Raw genomic sequence first — 20,577 nt, 5'->3', positions numbered from 1 at the left:
CAGGGTGGTCTCGTTGCGATGCTAAAACATTAGCAACAAAATGCAGCAACTGAAGCAGAAGCAAATACTGATCATTACTCATGATTCCCGGCAATGTAGCTGTTGCCATCAAGGGACTAGTAGACCAATATGAAAACATCAATGACTTTCCTATTAAGCTCATCAAAAAAGTGAAACCCAAGAACTTCTTCAACTCTTCCAGATTTGTGGGAGTCCATTGAGTAGCTCTAGAGTGGGGCCAAAATCTGGCACTGTTGTCTCTCAAATACTGTTCAGCATACAAATCAGTCTGATCAACAATCTCCTTCAAAAATACATCGACCATACACAACTGAAAAAGATGTATAGGCAAAACGTTTTCAGTATCCACTCTACGCCCTGGAACACCAGGAAAGTCTGGCAATGCTGGCTGCACTATGCCTGGGGCAACCTAGAGGTCTGCTCTTTCAATTGGAAGCCTTGCAGCCCCATCCTGCCGCCCAGATGCCTTTTGCTGCATTATCGGCACATCAATGTCCTCCTCTAAAACAGGCACTACATCTCTACTAAGAATGGCTTAGCCATCCGATGACTCCTCGTGGACAGAAAACTCACTGCCTGAATCTTCCACTCACTCCTCTGCATCAGATGCTGCGTCAGTCTCTGGATCATGGTCAGAGAAAGACTCAAAAAGCATACCAACAACCTGCTGAGCAGTAATGCTGCAGCTAGTCATAATCCCTACTGAGAAAGGAGACTTTGCAAACAAGTCAACAACACCCAATACTGTGCAAAATATGTAATAAACAAAGTGTGGCTTTATCACAAAGATCTATAAACTCAAAAACTATACAACACACTTGCCAGAGACAGCTACACTCACCAGCACTTGCTCTGCAGAGACACAGCAAAAACTAACAATATCCCACTACAAGGAAAAAACAAAACGAATTACTTCCAAGACATCAAAATACACATCAAGCACAAATGCAAAAAGATTTCACACTCAATAAAACAGAAACTAAACATACTGCTAATATTACACTATTAACAAAAGCAAATTCATTCATGGAAATTAAATTAATTGAGAGTAAAAGAGAAAAAAACAAATGTTCTTATCAAACACATGCAACTACACAAAGTGCAGAACCGCCAGTGACGAAACCGCAACCTCGACCATCAGTCAAAACAGCATAAAGGAGAAGTAAACCATTACAATCACAATTCAAAAGAAATTAAATAATTAACATTATAACACACTATGGGCCAACCAATAAAAAAAAAAAAAAAAAAAAAAAAAATAACACACTATGGGCCAGAAGTAGGAGACAAAATACCGGTCGGTAACGGCCGATTTCGGCCGTTACCGACCGGTATTTAGGAATTGGCATGTAGGGGCCATTATTTTACAGAATCGGTAAATTTATTGATTCTGTAAAATACCGAATCGGTAATTTTACCGATTCGGCAAATCCAAATGTAGGTGACACTCCTGAGAGTGTCACAGGCCCTTAAGAGTCGGTATTTTACCACACAATCCTATTGTGTGGTAAAATACCGAATCCAGGTGTGCATGCACATCTGTGCATGCACACTGTGCAATGTGACACACAGACATTCCCTAAGGGTATGTATGTGTGCCACATGTCACACATGCCTTTACTTCGGGTGCTAGAGGGTGTCGAAGCTTCACAGCCCATACGAATCAATGGGAAATACCGATTCGGTATTTACCGAATCGGTAAATACCGAATGTTACCGATTCGGTAAATCAAATTTAAAAAATACCTACATCTCCCACCTTCATATTTACCGATTCATAAATACCGAATCGGTAAAATTTGGTATTTATGAGTCGGTAAATTGAAGTTACCTACATCTGGCCCTATATCAGTACTCATATGGTCTATCTGCCACCAAGGGGGACAGAAACACAACCAAAAGTAAATAATAATTGATGCCCCATTCTATTAGGGCAACTCTTACCCAAGGGAACACCACCAAACTTAATTATATACATATCCTTAATGCTATTGGGCTGCCTGACCCCTCCCCCCACACACACACACACCAGGTAGATGGGCCTCCAAATAAGGCCAATCTGCCCCCAGAAGGAGCAGAAAACAGCCAAAAGGGATTTTATAAAGAAATAGCAGAGCTTATTTTCTCAACCAGGTCATACTTTTCAGAATGGGGAATAACTTTGGAACGTCAAACCCCAATAAAATATCCATTCCCCTTACTAAACAACAAGATTCCCCATCCCAACAATGCAAAGGAAATAAATCAAACAATCTTGAGAGGAGCAAGAAACAAATCAATTTCCGAACAAGATCTGACTAGTACAAAAGCAAAGCAGCAATACCAGGGTTTGAAGGAACATAAAGAATGGTCTTGGTTGGCACAGGCCCTAAACACCCATCGATCCTGATGTATGTAAAGCAGCACAAGAAAATGAAAGACAAAACACCAATTTAACAGTAAAACCAGAAACAAAAATAAGGATCTGCTCATGGAACGTACATGGTTTTAAGGAAATGTCCCAAGACCAAGAAACAATAGAATACCTGAGCAAATTTGAAATAATTTTACTACAAGAAACATGGAACGTAATCCCGAGACAAATTATGGGATATGAGGAACATCACATAATGGCAGAAAAATTTGCAAAGTACGGTCACCCAAGGGGAGGTCTGTCCATCTTCATCACGAATAAACTAGACTGGAAAACCGAACTGCTCGAATCAGGGGAAAATTGGTTACAAGTGATCAAAATAGAGTCAAAAGTTAGCAAAAAGAACCCCAAATGGAATTTACTAATTATAAACCTATACATCCACCCAGATAAGGCCACAAAAGCGAAAAAAGCTCAAACTCTGATAAATTTGATAAAAACTTTGCACAGAACTTATCAATCCATTGAGTTACTTATCTCTGGTGACTTCAACTGTAATCTAATAAAAAACAATGGGACCAAGGATAAAATTCTGAAAATCTGGAATGACCTAGAATCACTAGGTTTAACAATTCTAAATGGAAACATGCTATAAAGTTAGTAGCACCAATAGGAGCGACCATTACCCAAGGGGCCATTGGCGAAACTTAAATATATGCATATCCCTGGTACTAGTGGGTTTTCTATCCACCCCCTCTCCCCCCCCTCCCTTGGGGACAGAAGGGCCTTCAAAATAAGACAGAACGGCCCCCAGGGGCAGATATGGGCCATTAGTATAAAACAAATTAGGGGGTAATCCTTGCCCAAGGATCACCCCAATACTCTTTTAAAACAAAACCCTGGGTCTATTGGGGTTTTCCGCACCCCATGCTGCAACAGGGCACAGAGGGTCTTTCACTAGCTGTGGTCCTTCTAAACCTTTCTGGGGCCTTTGATAGAGAGAACAACCAGAATCTGCCAAATTGGATGCAGGAGTAGACTCGAGACACACGTGATCAGCCTCTTCCTGTCTAACCACAATGAACAGTCAGAATTAGCTAAAATCGAGCTAGAAACCAGCTTGTGTGTTGCTCCTCAGGCATAATTATTTTCCTCACTGTTCAATGAAAAACTGCATCCTAATTTCAAAACATCTATAACTAAAAACCAAAGCAAAATACATATGTGTCCTTTGAATACATTCCACTGAAGGAATGTTTTCTCTGCCCAAATGGAGTAAAGAAGTTCTCGTTATAAGGAGCGACACTATCGCCAGTACTCTTTCGCCTTTCAGAAGTCCTCCTCTGCTGAGCCAAGCACCAACCCAAACACAAAAAGTAAAATACCTAGGAGTTTTATTTGCTACCCTTTGTTGCCTAGATCAACTGAGTGGTCGAAAGTATAAACTATGAACTCTCCTTGCTGAGAAGAATTTGATAATTTCTCCATATCAAGCACCTTCTCTAACTAGCTGTGGTCCAAATGAGGTGGGGCTACTGCAACATCAGCCACGCTGGTCTAAGTCACAGATCCCAAAAATCCAAAGAATCTGAAATAGGGCAATCAAAATGTGTTTAAATCTGAATAAATATGGGCATGTCACTCGTTGTTTTAAAAACAGTCAACTTGCTCACAGTCCACCGAGCAATTCAATTCAAAGTGACATATGTACCATGCTCAAGGCCTACTTAAAAAGCAGCCAAAAACTGTATATAAAATATGTCCTTCTAATAACCACCCCCAATAATCCTTTGATTCAACAATGTTACTGGATTATGCCAAAGAAGGCTCATACTAATCAAACAGGAATAACAGTCAGAACTGTATATTGTACTTATGGAATGAACTGGAACCAATGTTATGAAGTGAGGTCAACTACTCCAAGTTTAGGAAAATAAAAAATCCACTCTTTTTAATATTTTTGGGGGGATACCAATGGCTTCCTAAGGACCGAACCCAGCAGGCAAAAGGACCCTATCCAAGAACCCCTATATCTTTGATATCTTTTCTGGTGGCTAAGAAGCTCTTGATGGCAGATGTGTGAGCTGAGAGCTTCGCACCAGCCCGGCTAATTATCTTGATTTCTCATTGATTCCACCCGTGCCTGGGTGCGAGCTCCTGAGGGCCAGACCCACCGGAGGTGCTGAATACCCGGACTCCACCTTTTTTGCTGACCCAGCTCCAAGCCGGGAGTGGTAGCGGACCGATGTGGGGTTAACGAGGCTGCCACAAGATGGCAGCCTGATGAAAGTATAAAGCAGCAAGACAAGAGGCAGCCTGTGGCGCATACTGGAAATGGCCCGCAGGAGATAATCCGTGATCATCGGAGCTTGACTCACTGCCCGATGCTCCGTAGATGACCCAGAGCCCTGCTGGGGGCAATAACAGCAGCTGACCGAAAGCCTGCGGTCGGCCTGTTGTCTTCCACCGGGAGAGACGCTACTGCGTGGGAGGAGCAGAGGCCCCGGGAGCAGACCGCGTTGCGAGAGACAAGGTAGCGGCTCACTTCACACCCTGTTCGGGGGAGGCTGAGCAGTCTAACTCCCCGTGGTGGCACTTGGAAATTTGTTTTTGATCCTGGCAGCAGCCATAACAGGTGTCCTAGTGAGCGGCTGGCACGGCCGGCAAGGCCAACACATCCTGCAGCCCTTTGCAGCGACATCGGGGAGGACGAGCAGAGGCTGGCTGGATCGACATAAGGTAAAGTCCAGGGGAGGCGAAACAGTGCAAGGGGCAGCTTGCCGAGTCCTCCCCTGCCCCCCAAACCGGAGAATTGCAGCGGCGGCCAGAGGCGCCCAGAGTTGTGCGAGGAGGTGCCCGGGCCCCCAGTGACGATGCCTCCTGTTCGGCCAGACTGGTTGGGCAGCCCGGAGTGAGGGTCCTGCCCAAGTGAAAGGTGCTGGACCGCACTGCCGCCAACCCGCACATGATTGTGGAAGCAGGACGACCGCTGGGAGATGGAATAAAGGAGAGGACAAACGGAGACTGGTGGGACCAACACGGCGAAACCCGTGAGAGGTGAAACAGTGCAGGAGCCAAACCTGCTGATTCCTCCCCTGCCTACCTATGTCGGAGAACTGCTGCGGTGGCCAGAGGCACCACGTGTTGGGCAGGAAGACCCCTGGGCCTGCAGTGACGAGGCCTCCTGCTCAACCAGACTGACTGGGCAGCCGGTGAGTGAAGGTCCCGCCTGAGCAGAAAGTACTGAGCAACACCAATGCCATCCAGTGTGTGGCTGTGAAAGGCAGGCGACTGCTGGGAGCTGGGGTACCCCCCCCCCCCTTTGACTGCACTGGGAGATGGTTTGGCCCTGTGGTTGGAAGACTGAGATCTGATAGTCACTATCAGAATGAGGCGACACAGCACAGGGGGAGTGCGGGAAGTACAGTGAACTGTAAGTGGGCTCAGGCAAGGGCTAGACTTGCAATAATAAGACAAGCAGCTTATTAGAGACTTGCAGGAGCCTTAGCAGAAATTTTTGCCCATACTGTTCCCTGCTGCGCTGTGAACTTGATGATGCCTGGTCATGCGCCGCACTGGTGTTGAACTGTGTCTGTGCTTACACTCATTTTGACACACCAAGAAGTGAATGCTTGCCGATGCTGGGACGCCCCAGTCCCAATGAACATCCACTGACCTGCCCCCTGCTTTGAACGTGAAATTGCATCAAAACAGTCTTGATGCCATCTTCCAGTAATCATCCGGAAATCCCCGGCACCTCCATATGCCGCGGACCCTTTGGAGGCCACCTCACTTGAGCCCTAGACACAGCTGGGTTGCAGATTGGGAAAGGATGAAACGGTTGGCAGTGACGGAAACCATCTGAAGGTACAGTGTGACCTGTCCCAAGCGCTGTAAACACAAGGCTCTAGAAGATGATCTTGACGGACGCGCCTGGCGACTGGACGAGCAGCTATGGGCGGCAATCACTAGAATACCTCAATAGAAGTAGAGAGGACATTGCCTGCACACTGGAATGGAGTGGGTGCAAGACACAGATGGGAGATCCCAGGTCGCACAGGGAAGCGCGCACTAGATCAGCGACCGGAGAACGGACCACACTGGCGATGGGGAATGGCAGACGGGACCCCCCAGAGGAGGAGGACAGCGTACTGGACCTAGTGCTAAAAGACCCGGGAGGCGAGTTGCCGGAGGTGCCTGTGCTCCAACAATTTACTAAAATTTTGGAGGCCATCGCTGACATCAAGGTAACATTATATCAAGATATCAGTACAGTAGCGGTAGGCCTTGGCCTGCTAAGGGTGCAACATGCCAAATTGGCGGACAGAGTGAAACAAACCGAATCAACACTGGGTGTACTCACCCCAGCGCAGCAGGCTTTGACAGAGCAGATCGGTAACATATCTAGTAAGGTCAATGACAAGCCGAAGATGCAGAGGGGCAAAATCAGAGGAACAATGTGAGGGTACTAGGCCTACTGGAAGGAGTGGAAGGCCAAGACATGGTCAACTACCTGGAAACATGGCAAGGTGGTGGCGGCAGAAGAACTATCCCAGTTCTACGCCCTGGAGAGGGCCCATCGTGTGCCCGCTAGGCCACCAGCACTGGGAAGGCCGCCGTGCCCTGTGGTGGCCAGATTGCTCCACTTCCGGGAAAGTGATCTATTGTTACTGAGAGCACGCTCAGAGGGGCCGTACACTGTTGAGAATAATAAAGTGTCCCTGTTCTGTTCCCTGACTATACACTTGAGGTTCAGAGATGACGAAACTCATTCCTTGAAGTTATGAAGGCCCTGATGTTTCTGGCCTGCCTCAAGATTATGCTTGAGGGGAAATCCCACTTTTGCGAGGACCCTAAATCTGCCTGGGAATGGATCGAGACCTATAAAACGGAAGGCCAACCTGCACAACGGGGAGAGAAACTATCGATTGAGGCCAGAGGCCCTGGGAAGAGGCTAGGAAGACGCCAATAGAGAAGGACTGCCAAGAGGCCAAGCCCGTCACGAACAGCGATGGAGAGAGCGGAAGCACTACAGGCATTTGCAGATCTGATGCAAAGTAGGAGATCCTCATTTGAAAGAGGTTTGGGGTCGAAACGAGGATCAAATGGTTCAGACTCAGACACATCTCACAGTGGTAGCGCAAGTTTACCAGTTGTGACTCCCCAAACAGCTGATGGGATAGTAAGATTTATGCCTGGGGATCTCTGTCTCTCCTCTATGTCCTTTTCTGTCCCGCTCGGTTGGGTGGGTGGGTGGGCCATGTTCTTGAGTTGTCTCACTCACATTTGATCTTTCATTCACACAGCAGAAATGTGTGGAGTGGAGGGGAGGTGGGTGGCCAGGGAGGATCGGCAAACATAGGCTGTGGTGCCCAAAATGTTTATTTGTACCTTGTTGAGTAGTAGTTGAGATAGTCACGCTTAAGCATGGGCGGATTTTGCGGATCCACGATTCGCGGATTTGCGGATTTGCGGATCGTGGATCCGCAAAATCGGCGGATTTTGCGGATTTGCGGATCCGCGGATTTGGGGCGGGGCTTCCATGCGAGTGCACATGCCTCTTGTGTGGGTAAAAGGTCCGATTGTTTTTTGGGCTGATGAATGAGTCACTGCATTTGAGCTTCAACTAGTTCCAGCGACCATGTGTGTGTTACTATGCAATCGCCCCGAAGGGCGCAGGGGTCCCTTATGTGAGCTGTCCATCATAGTGGGTCAATGGCGGGAAGACGGTGCACACCGCGAGTGTGAGGGCGGGGCTTCCATGCGATTGCACATGCCTCTTGTGTGGGTAAAAGGGCTGAGGCCGATCAGAGCAGTAGGTGAAGAGACAGAAGCTCCTGGTCACAGGAACAGCAAAGGGATTGCGCTCCTGAAAGTCAAGGATGCAAAGGCCTCTGTCCAGCATCACAGCTGATTTTCGACGGTACATTTGGGAAGAAGGCACACCTGCCTCGACGACGCTCACGATTTTTTTTGGGCAGATGAATGAGTCACTACATTTGAGCTTCAACTAGTTTCAGCGACCATGTGTGTGTTACTATGCAATCGCCCCGAGGGGTGCAGGGATCCCTTCAGCTTCTTGGCCACAGGAACAGCACGAGGATTGCCCTCGTGAAAGTCAAGGATGCAAGCATCACAGCTGATTTTCGAGCGTAGATTTGGGAAGAAGGCACACCTGACAGAAGCTCCTGGTCACAGGAAGGCCATGTTATAAATATTTTACGATGGCGCCGGCAAGCTGCCAGCGCCATCCTAAAATAGTTACTAAATTAGCTTCAACAGGAAGCTCTAATAGATCAAATAAAGCAGGTGCTCGAGCACCTGCTTTATTTTATCTATTAGAGCTTCCTGTTGAAGCTAACTTAGTAACTATTTTAGGATGGCGCTGGCAGCTTGCCGGCGCCATCGTAAAATAGTTACAACAGGCCAGCAAGGCTTCAACTTTTGCCCCCGGAATCCGCCGCTCGCGGATTTGCGAATTCGCGGTAAATTCGCGGGAGTTCGCGGATCGCGAATTTACCGAAATTCGCAAAATCCGCGAGCGGAACGGATTTTGCGCCCATGCTTAGTCACGCTACCCTGGCCTGTAGGTCCTCGTGCTAGCAGCCCTGGGCCTTAAATACTTGCTGTAGTTTAGTATCATGCGATCTTTTGCGAGTTTGGGCAGCTGACCGCTGTCAGGCGCCGCTCTTGGGTTGGGGAGTTGAATTGTTGGGTTTGTTGTTACATGCCAGGAGGTCCGAAATGCTCTTTCTAACTGACGCCCGAGGGGGCACCGGGGGAGGCGAGAATGTGCTGATTGATGACACACAATATTAGTCAGGCTGAGGAGTTTAGACGGCTCACTTGGAATGCTCGCGGTATGGGCACACCTTCCAAGCATTACAGTATCCTGAAATATATCAGTTGCAGGGGAGCACATGTGGTAATGTTGCAGGAGACTTATTTAACGGAAACAGTGGTAACTAGATTGCGACAGAGGAGGAGAGGGCAACTATACGCACCTACTTACTCTGCTTTTGCGAGAGGGGTGCTGGTGTGGATCAGGCCAGGGGTCCCCTTTCAGCTCTACTGGAAAATATAGATGTGGACAGTAGGTTTGTGGTGCTCAAGGGCAAGTTGAAGGGTAGGGAATTAACATTAGGAAGTATATATGCACCGAACCGTGAACAGGTCCCCTTCCTGGACCGGCTTTCAGGGACTCTAGCAGGATGGCACACGAAGATCTAATACTGGGAGGGAAGTATAACTGTGTGTACGACATCGAATGGGATAGATCTACTCCTCCGCTGCGGGCTACACTCGCTGCTGCTACAGCCAGGGGATTTAGGGACTGGGCCATGGGGTGGGACCTGCTAGACATCTGGAGACTTCACAATGCACTGCTGAAATAATACTCCTACTACTCCCATCTATATGATTTGCACACAAGGCTAGATATGTTCCTCTGCTCTGACAACCTGGCTCAATGCTGTCTGGGGCTGAATACCTGGGTAGATCTCTGTCCGACCATAGTCTCTTACTGCTATGATTTGCCCCTACTCCAGAGAGAGCCCCAACTCCGATGTGGAGATTGGACCCTGCCCTGTTTGAGGACGGAGGATTTCAGCAACTCCTCTATGCAGTCCTAATTTATTTATTTATTTGTAAAGCGCAACATTGATCCAGAAGAATATCACGGGGCTGTGCTAACAACTCATGGTAGATGAATGAGGACAATGCCTGGGACAAGTGGTGGGGGCCAGACAAGGGATTACCTAAGAGCTAGAAGACCTGGAAGCCCAAATCCTGATATTGGACAGGGAGATTGAGAGAGGGGCTAAGGTACAAGGTAAACTCGCAGACGTAAGGAACCTTTACAACTCCACGTGGGATAGGTTAAGGGCACTGGATTAACGGGCTTACTAAGTAAAACAACATGAAGAGGGGAGCCGGGCAGGGAGACTGTTGGCCTGGTAATTAGACCGGGAGGCCCGGGGAACTCCAATCCCTAGTATTACAGATGTAGATGGACAGGTTCTCTGCTCTCCGAGAGCCATCAATGAAGCGTTCCGAAAATACTACGAGACGCTTTATGGGCCACCGGAAGTTAACCAAGGAGACACAATCAGGACATACTTAATCAGGCAACGATTACAGGGTCTAGGTCGAGATTCACAGGACTCGCTGGCGTTACCAGTTAAAACAACAGAAATTAGGGCAGCCGTTAAGGAAATGGCGTGAGGGAAAATACCTGGGCCTGATGGCCTCCGGGCCGAATTTTATGTGGCCTTTGTAGATATTTTAGCCCCAAGATTGGAGAGGATATACACAGTAGCACTTTAGGAGAAGCAACTGCCGCCCTCCCTTAGGGAGGCACTGGTGATCCCTGGGAGGCCTTTGGCAATGCTAAACATGGATTACAAAATTTTAAGCAAATCATTGGCTTCCAGGTTTTTACTGCACATGCAGCGACTGGTTCACACAGACTAAAGTGGTTTTATCCCAGCACGCTCCACATCCAACAACCTGAGGAGACTATCCAGTGTCCTGTTTCATTAAGACTTGGGAAACCACTCCAACGTGGTGGTAGTGGACCTGGAAAAGGCCTTTGATTCCCTTCGCAGGGACTTTTTATTAGCAGTAATGCAGAGGATGCAGATGGAAACCCGGTGGTTAAACTGGGTTCCCCTCTTATATGAAAACTCTAGACCTTGAGTGCACACGGGCAACATGGTGTCAGCCTCTTATTCCATCAATAGAGGAACCCATCAGGGATGTCCCCTATCACCCTTTCTGTTTGCTTTAGCAATGGAACCGCTAGCGGAACGGTTTAGGCAGGAAGGTGAAGGGCGGGGGTTGGCTCTTGATGGGACCCTCTATATAGTATCACTATATGCAGACAACTTACTAATTTATCTTAGAGACGGGGTCCGCGAGATCCAGCTGGTACTACGCATCCTGGAGGAATTTGCCGAGCTTTCAGGACTACGTATTAATTAGAGGAAGGCCTATGTGTTTCCATTGCCTCCTGCCCCAGATAGGCCGCTGACCCTCCCGCTGGACTTGGAATGGGCATCTAACTCTTTTAAGTACCTAGGGATTCAGATTTATCATACTCAGATGGACCTTTTCAAGGGCAACATGGGTAGGGCACTGAGAGCCCTGCGGGCCATTGTGGCCTTTTGGCCCATGCTCAAACTGCCAGTTGTGGCCAGGGTGGCACTGTCCAAAATGGTGATGCTACTACGACTTCTTTACTATTTTGTCAACCTACCGGTGATAATCCCAAAGAGTTGGTTTCAAAGCCTACTACTTGGCAGCACAGCTCCAGTGGCTGGCCAGGTGGCTAGATGGGAGAGGATTGGTCCCCCCGTTCCACAAAGACAGCTGCTGGGCTGGGAAGACTTTGGAATACAGACAGTGGGAGACTGTTACCGTGACGGTGAACTACTCCCACTGGAAGAGTTGTGGAGTACCACGAGTAGCCGGCAGGGAAATTCCTAAATTACCATAAGATACGGGAGCACTGGTGGAACTGTGGGGGCCAGATGTGAAAGAGCCAGATGCCCATGCGACTCTTCAGGCCATGGTGACGTTGGGTTCGGCAGGACATCTGGTGAAGTCCTTATCAGGCAATAATGGAAACCACACCTCAACCATTGCCTTGCCTGCAAGAAAGATGGGAGCGTACCTTGAATTGACAGCTCACCAAGAGAGATTGGAAGAGAGTCTTAGGCAGCCCTAAAAAGGTGTCCCGGAATGCAGCATTTAAGCTTATACATTTTAACATGCTCCATAGAAACCATCTCACTCCACACCGGCTGAACGTGGTATGCAGGAGTGACACCCGGGCAAAATGGCTTCTGGCAAAAGATCGTGGACAGGATTAACAAGATTTTCTCTCGGAACCTGGCGTGTTCTCCGGAGGTTTGCCTCTTAGGCCTCTACCCGATACCCAAATCCAAAAGACTTGGTCATAGATTTATAGACTTGGCTTTCCTATTAGCTAGGAGGAGACTAGCTCTCAGATGGAAAGCGAAGCAACCCCCTTTAGTGGTACATTTGGAAAATGATGTTTCCTGCTGGGCTAGAGCAGAAGAGAAGGCTTTGATTAAGGAGGATAAGATCCCAAAACAGTGTAAACCACTGGCAGAGGCCTGGGCGGACATAGTGAGAGCGTGGGATACACGGCACATGCCTGAACTGACCTCACACACCAACTCGGCTGACTCTGAAGAGCTGAAATAGGCGCATACACCTCAGGGGTCGGGTGATGATTGCGGGATGAGCACAGACAATGAGATTCTCAGGGAGCGGGGGGGGGCACAGCCCTCATACACACCAGGCCACGATTAAGACGCACGCTCACTTCAACCACTGACCAGATATAGCCCTTGCTGGTTTTGAGATTTGTGGGACTTGTCTCCTCTCTGCCCCCCTTGCACCCCCCCCCCAATAGGGTACCCCCGACCTCCAAGTAGTGAAGATCAACCGATGGCAGACCTTTGAGCTAATTGCAGACCCCTGGTAGTTTACCGTTAGTTGTAGTTGTATGTTTTGTTTCATTTTGTGTGAAGACATGGGATGTGTTCCTTTTGTTTTCTCTGTTTCTTCATATGGCTACTATTTTCCCCTACGTAATGATTGAATGACTTGCTTGTATTGCAGACTTATGCTTTTTCCATGTTTACACACTCCCTAGCGAATATTTTGCCATAGTGAGGGATTATTTTATCATTCGGCTAACACCGGAAGGGATGGTCACATTGGAGATTAATAGCTTTGAAACAGAAACTGTGATGACATTGCCTGTTCGATTCCAGAATAAACAACCCGTATCTTAATGGTACAATTCTTATAACGAGACCAAATATCACTTAATCAAACCTGGTCAGGAACTTTTATTTATACCCATCAATCAATAATTTACTTTTTCAGAAAGTGCATGTTTTTTCTAGGCAAAAGAAGATATGTACATTTACAACATTACATTACATTACCAAACTTACAGATTTTAAACAAAAACATTTAACAAAAAAACATCCATAAAAACGTAAGACCAAATGACATGAACATTAAATATTCACATTTCAAATAAACAGAAAACAAAGCGAAGTTGAATCACAAGAGTAACAAGATGTAAATCTATATTTCACAATATCAATGAATGGAAAAGTGACTCTTGTTATAGTGCCGACGCGTTTCAGGTTCGAGTGGAAAGTTGTCGAACCCTCATCAGGGCTTTGTTAATTCTCTGTGTAGGATGCAAAAAACAATTTAGTTTTATTGACAACCTGTTTGCCTCAACAATCCTAGTGTCATAACACTCATCATGTTTATTGGATCATAAGGGACTACCTTTATCAAAAAGACGGACGGCCTTTTCGTTCATGCCTACTGGCTAGCGTTCTTCTCAAATTCAGCTTTCTGGAAATGAATCAAACGACAACTCAATAAACAGTGTCGGCGACCTGCATGTTGTTCGCGGTCGATGCTAAAGCTTAATTTTACATACCTCCACGTGCACCGTCCGGCGCCTCTTGGAGGGAGGAGATCGTGGTGTTGGTGGAATCAATCCTAATAAAAAAAGGGGGATTTTGTTTAGGCTTAATTCATTACAAATAAAGTGTGTGCCGTTACTACAAACCCAACCAAAGCGTTCTCGTACCTTATTAATGTGTCGTGCTTCACATTTAAATAATGGTAGTAAGTCCAGGGCTGTGAAGAACCTGTCAAAAACGGAGTGCTTATTAAAAACCAATCTCGAGATGAATATATACTGCCTCACATCGTCGGTCTCATTACAATGTGCAACGTGCAGCTAGCGTACCTGTGATTCTATTTGGTACACTGTCTCCCTCTCTCTGTATGCTTCAAGGAATCAGCCCGGCTGGGTCTGATGTGGCGGTTCGTGAATTATTACGCACTGCGGGAGGGGCAAAGAGAGGAAAAAGTTAACCACTCATGCCTTAAATGTGCTTTGGACGAGTCGCGGTATACTAAAAAGTGTTTTGGATTAGTCCCGCGTTCTCCTACCTTGATGCAGTCATCCCTCAGCTCCAGGCTCGAAATGGCTCTCCTCGCAACAAGCGGTGGCCATCTTGCCTGATTTGTAAAAAAACAAACTAATGTGTGCCGATCAGAGGATTGTGGGACATGTAGTTTGTTCCTGCAATTCATGGGGGCATTCCATAGTGAATCAGGTCTTGATTCCCGTTTCATGTCCTAGACATGAGATGTTAAATTATTGTTACACAGTTGGCAATGTATTTCAGATTGGGTAAGAAAGTCAGAGCTGAGTTTTTTTGCGCATGTCGTCTGGTTGCTCCATTGCGAAAAACGGCACGTGAAATTCGAACAGTTTTATGAGCAATTACTTTTACTTCCTAGAATGGAGAATTATTGAATAAAGCCAACGCCAGTAGCTCATGCGATTACAGTCTGGACAATTCAGTCATGCTGTTCAAACCTGTAAGAGTACTGTTAAATTTGAGAATGAGATAAGCCTCTTTTATTAACAACACCTTGTCGACATCTGCGGGACGCTGTACAGTACCCATTGTGAATAGGACTGACCATTCAAAGTCATTTTCAGAATGAGACTTTTCCACATAATGCTCGACCATGGGAGCAGTTAGTACTTTGTTTTTAATCCGTGACCTGTGCTGGCTGATGCGCAGATTGACTTGCTGACTTGTTTTCCCAATGTAAATCTTTTTACATGGGCAAATTATTACATACACGACATTCTTGGTCCTGCAATTCGAGAAACCAGAATGTTTCCACTTGATTCCTTGATGTTCGAATTCATTTCCATCAATAGTATTTGGACATGCGACACAATTGCCGCATCTGTGGTGCCCATCAATAGGCTTCATATTCCATATTGCAAGGAGATCATGCTTAGGTTTTGACTGTGGTAGGTTCGCCCTCACTACTTGCTGTCCAATGCTTTTGTTTTTCTTATATGCAAAGATCGGGCGCGGGAACGGGCATTCTAACCCTTCTAGAAGATGCCAATTTTTGAGGATGGTTTGTCTCATCTTGTGTGTGTCAGGACCAAAAGTGGTCACGCACACAAGGCGGTCTAGTTCTCTCTTTTCTTTTGTTTGTAATCAACAATCCCGTGGCGTGAAACGCGCTCTTTTGTAGGAGTGCTTGAGTAGTTTTTTGGGATAACCCCTGTGGATTATCTCCTTGCAGAATGTCTGGGTATGGTGGGCAAAATCACTTACCTCCGTGCAGTTTCTGCGAATGCGCAGTAACTGTCCGTAGGGTAGATTCGCTTTTAAATTCCTGGGGTGGTGGCTTCTGTGGTGCAGGATGGTATTTTTGTCCGTTGATTTTTTATAAAGTGAAGTTTTGATACAGCCATTCAGACAGGTCAGTTCCACGTCCAAAAAAGTCATTTTGGTGGAACTTGATTCCATGCAAAACTTAATGTCATTATGTCTCTCATTGATCCACTGGTGGAACGCCAACATATCCGCCTGGCTCCCCTGCCACAGGAGCCAGACGTCATCTATATAGCGCCACCAGTGTACAATGTTCTCAATGTATGGATTGTTATTTTCAATGAATCTCATTTCGTATTGTGCCATGTACAGCACTGCCATTTCTGGGGCATAAGGACACCCCATAGCCGTGCCCTTCACTTGCATATAGAAACGTTCATTGAATGAGAAATAATTCTTTTTGAGAGCTATTTCTGCTAGTCGTAGAATAAAACTCGTTGGTACCCGGTGGGGTCGCTCACGCATCTCCAAGTACAGTTCAATTACTTCTAGGGCCTCTTCTTGGGGGATCTGCGTATACAGGGACGTCACGTCCATGGTCACCATTATTTGTGTCCGGGGATCAAATGGAATACCCTTCACCTTAGTGAGGAAATCAGAGGTGTCCCTCAAGTAGGATTTGACGTTTTTGAGAAATGGCTTCAAAAAGAAATCCACATACTTCGAAATTGGCTCCAAACAAGAGTCAACGCCAGAAACTATCGGCCTCCCTGGTGGCTCGACTAGGCTCTTATGTATCTTGGGGAGAAGATATAAAATGGGAGTTCGTGGAAACTTTTTGTTCATAAAATCAAACTCTTTCTGGCCCAAAAAGCCCTTTTCTCTGCCCTCTACCAAAACTTCCATGATTAGGCCCTGGACCTGTTTTGTTGGATCTTCAGATAGGACACGGTACCAGGTATGGTTGTTCACCTGTTTTGAGCCTTCAGTTATATATTTGTCCCGTGCCCACAGCACCACTGCTCCCCCTTTGTCAGCCTGCTTAATGACGAGGGAGGGGTCATTTTTCAGGCTTTGTATTGCTTCCCGCTGTTGCTTACTTATATTGTAAGGGACATACTTCTTGGTGCTTTCCATTTTGTTAATTGATGAAAGGACAACCTGTTCAAATGCCTGAATCTGTTTAGGGATGTTTTGGTAAGGGACGAATTGAGATTTATTTCTAAGGCCCATTATTTCATTGTCAACGGGTACTGGCTGGTTGAAGAAAAATGCTTTAAGCCTTAATTTCCTACAAAATTCCAACATCTCGATTTTGAGTTTGGTAAAATCAGTTTTCCTTGTTGGAACGAATTTGAGTCCAAGATTTAGCACGGACTCCTCGTATTGAGTGAGTACTCGCTCTGTCAATTTCACAACCACACTAGGTCTTTCTATGATTTGTAAAACCTGTTCCTCGTTCGCATTTCCCATGCTGGCTTGTACCTGGTTTTGGGTTGTTGGCCCCCCTCTAAAAAAGAAACTTGTTTTCTAGAGTTGCTTCCCCTTGTGTCTGAATCAGAGGACCCTGATGACGAAGTCTCTGAAAAGGTAGTAAATCGATTACGCGATCTACCCTGGTAATTGTACAGCGCCCTACGAGAGTCCGCCGAGGTGTAGTAATCCTCTTTAAGAAAGGGGTACACCTGTTCAATTTTGAATGCTTTGGTGTCTCGATCGTATTTTATAGTTTTATTATTGATGGTAATATCTTTGAAAACTAATATGTCCTTTTCAATCTTCTCTAGAAGAGCTTTGACATCTGTAACCGCTGGGTTACTCGCAATGGCTTTTGTCTATTCCTCGATCTCCTCGATCTCTTTGAGACACAGGCGTTGCGCTGTTTCTATGGTATGAACCATAAGATCACGGCTGCACTTAGTATTTATGAAGCTGAAGCCTTTTTTGTACTCTTCGTCCTCAATAAAAATAACCGGAGTGTTCTTGACTTGAAGTCCCCAAGGAATGGTTCCCCCTTTCAGGTGTCTGAGGAGGAAGTGTCCATGGAGTTCAGTTCTCACGTGTTTCTTACACAATCTTATTAACTTCTCTGACTCGTTTTGTTGTTTGGCAGTAGTGCTCAAAGTAATTGAGGCAAAAGGTGATGAGGCAATAAGAGATTGAATGTGACTTTCACTAAAAGAAAGCGTATCTTTTTCTGCCATACTATTTGAAGGACAAAGGTCCTTCGTCATACACAAATGACTACTTCCTGTCCCTGATAACTCTCGCAAGTAGCTACCCGCTCAAAACTTGACACAAAAACGGAGTTAGGTCCTAAAGTGGGACTGAGGGGGGGGGCTGGACCGTTTTATACTCAATAAACAACAAAAGAATGCCCGACCACCTCGTATCTTAATGGTACAATTCTTATAACGAGACCAATTGTGTCGCATGTCCAAATACTATTGAGGGAAATGAATTCGAACATCAAGGAATCAAGTGGAAACATTCCGGTTTCTCGAATTGCAGGACCAAGAATGTCGTTTATGTAATGATTTGCCCATGTAAAAAGATTTACATTGGGAAAACGAGTCAGCAAGTCAATCTGCGCATCAGCCAGCACAGGTCACGGATTAAAAACAAAGTACTAACTGCTCCCATGGTCGAGCATTATGTGGAAAAGTCTCATTCTGAAAATGACTTTGAATGGTCAGTCCTATTCACAATGGGTACTGTACAGCGTCCCGCAGATGTCGACAAGGAGTTGTTAAAAAAAGAGGCTTATCTCATTCTCAAATTTAACAGTACTCTTACAGGTTTGAACAGCATGACTGAATTGTCCAGACTGTAATCGCATGAGCTACTGGCGTTGGCTTTATTCAATAATTCTCCATTCTAGGAAGTAAAAGTAATTGCTCATAAAACTGTTCGAATTTCACGTGCCGTTTTTCGCAATGGAGCAACCAGACGACATGCGCAAAAAAACTCAGTTCTGACTTTCTTACCCAATCTGAAATACATTGCCAACTGTGTAACAATAATTTAACATCTCATGTCTAGGACATGAAACGGGAATCAAGACCTGATTCACTATGGAATGCCCCCATGAATTGCGGGAACAAACTACATGTCCCACAATCCTCTGATCGGCACACATTAGTTTGTTTTTTTACAAATCAGGCAAGATGGCCGCCGCTTGTTGCGAGGAGAGCCATTTCGAGCCTGGAGCTGAGGGATGACTGCATCAAGGTAGGAGAACGCGGGACTAATCCAAAACACTTTTTAGTATACCGCGACTCGTCCAAAGCACATTTAAGGCATGAGTGGTTAACTTTTTCCTCTCTTTGCCCCTCCCGCAGTGCGTAATAATTCACGAACCGCCACATCAGACCCAGCCGGGCTGATTCCTTGAAGCATACAGAGAGAGGGAGACAGTGTACCAAATATAATCACAGGTACGCTAGCTGCACGTTGCACATTGTAATGAGACCGACGATGTGAGGCAGTATATATTCATCTCGAGATTGTTTTTTAATAAGCATTCCGTTTTTGACAGGTTCTTCACAGCCCTGGACTTACTACCATTATTTAAATGTGAAGCACGACACATTAATAAGGTACGAGAACGCTTTGGTTGGGTTTGTAGTAACGGCACACACTTTATTTGTAATGAATTAAGCCTAAACAAAATCCCCCTTTTTTTATTAGGATTGATTCCACCAACACCACGATATCCTCCCTCCAAGAGGCGCCGGACGGTGCACGTGGAGGTATGTAAAATTAACCTTTAGCATCGACCGCGAACAACATGCAGGTCGCCGACACTGTTTATTGAGTTGTCGTTTGATTCATTTTCAGAAAGCTGAATTTGAGAAGAACGCTAGCCAGTAGGCATGAACGAAAAGGCCGTCCGTCTTTTTGATAAAGGTAGTCCCTTATGATCCAATAAACATGATTGAGTGTTATGACACTAGGTTTGTTGAGGCAAACAGGTTGTCAATAAAACTTTATTGTTTTTTGCATCCTACACAGAGAATTAACAAAGCCCTGATGAGGGTTCGACAACTTTCCACTCGAACCTGAAACGCGTCGGCACTATAACAAGAGTCACTTTTCCATTCATTGATATTGTGAAATATAGATTTACATCTTGTTACTCTTGTGATTCAACTTCACTTTGTTTTCGGTTTATTTGAAATGTGAATATTTAATGTTCATGTCATTTGGTCTTACGTTTTTGTGGATTTTTTTTGTTAAATGTTTTTGTTTAAAATCTGTAAGTTTGGTAATGTAATGTAATGTTGTAAATGTACATATCTTCTTTTGCCTAGAAAAAACATGCACTTTCTGAAAAAGTAAATTATTGATTGATGGGTATAAATAAAAGTACCTGACCAGGTTTGATTAAGTGATATTTGGTCTCGTTATAAGAATTGTACCATTAAGATACGTGTGGTCGGGCATTCTTTTGTTGTTTATTGAGTATAAAACGGTCCAGCCCCCCCCTCAGTCCCACTTTAGGACCTAACTCCGTTTTTGTGTCATGTTCTATTCCAGAAAGCATTATTAATGTACTACAAAACACCACTAACGAGTACAATATGTAATGTGCTGCTCTTACTATGGACGTGTAACCGGGTTGAGTGTTTTTTCTTAATTATATAAATGCTAATAAAAAAGATTTACAAAAGAAAAAATATTTTATATCTTTTCTTATTGGAGGCCCTGTTCCACCTCCAGCTTCCCTGAATCTTTGATATATTTTCCTATTGGAGGCTCTGCCTCCCCCCCTCCTCTGATGTGTATGTTGTAAAACTGATAATCTGCCTTTAAGCCATTAATCACTCTCCATAAAGTTCACTGAATTTAGAAGACCCTCTGACCCTTAGAAAAGCCTCTGTCCAGCAAGCGTTCTCAAGCAGCTTTGAAGCGACCCCTCTAGTGCAATACAAACGTCCCTAATAAATAAATGACACTAAGGTATCATTCATGTTAACCTTCACT

The 20,577-nt window shown here is 45.5% G+C and overlaps 1 protein-coding gene across 1 annotated transcript in view; it reads left to right on the top strand.

Annotated features, from left to right (window-relative positions):
• ACSS1 (acyl-CoA synthetase short chain family member 1) overlaps positions 1 to 20,577 on the top strand; it is a 1,294,163-nt gene that overhangs the window by 1,030,839 nt on the left and 242,747 nt on the right. The window lies entirely within an intron of this gene.

Source organism: Lissotriton helveticus, chromosome 6 (genome assembly GCF_964261635.1).
Source record: "Lissotriton helveticus chromosome 6, aLisHel1.1, whole genome shotgun sequence".
Lineage (NCBI taxonomy): Eukaryota > Metazoa > Chordata > Amphibia > Caudata > Salamandridae > Lissotriton > Lissotriton helveticus.
This window is presented reverse-complemented; position numbering and strand designations above follow the sequence as displayed.